The 212-nt window shown below is 39.2% G+C and overlaps 1 protein-coding gene across 2 annotated transcripts in view; it reads left to right on the forward strand.

The window, feature by feature from the left end:
- The window catches only part of kcnab1b (potassium voltage-gated channel subfamily A regulatory beta subunit 1b), a 47,156-nt gene that overhangs the window by 2,543 nt on the left and 44,401 nt on the right, over positions 1 to 212 (forward strand). The gene's annotated exons all lie outside the window — the stretch shown is intronic.

Raw genomic sequence — 212 nt, forward strand, 5'->3', positions numbered from 1 at the left:
GTTGAGGTCAGGAGATTGTGAAGGCCATGGCAAACTGTTCAGTTTATGCCTCTTGATGTAATCCACCGTGGATTTTGAGGTGTTTTTAGGATCATTATCCATTTTTAGAAGCCATCCTCTCTTCAACTTCAGCTTTTTCCTAGATGGCATCAAGTTGGCGTCCCAAATTTGCTGAAATTTTATTGAATTCATTTTTCCTTCTACTCGTGAAA

Source organism: Etheostoma spectabile, chromosome 12 (genome assembly GCF_008692095.1).
Source record: "Etheostoma spectabile isolate EspeVRDwgs_2016 chromosome 12, UIUC_Espe_1.0, whole genome shotgun sequence".
In the NCBI taxonomy this organism is placed as follows: Eukaryota; Metazoa; Chordata; class Actinopteri; order Perciformes; family Percidae; genus Etheostoma; species Etheostoma spectabile.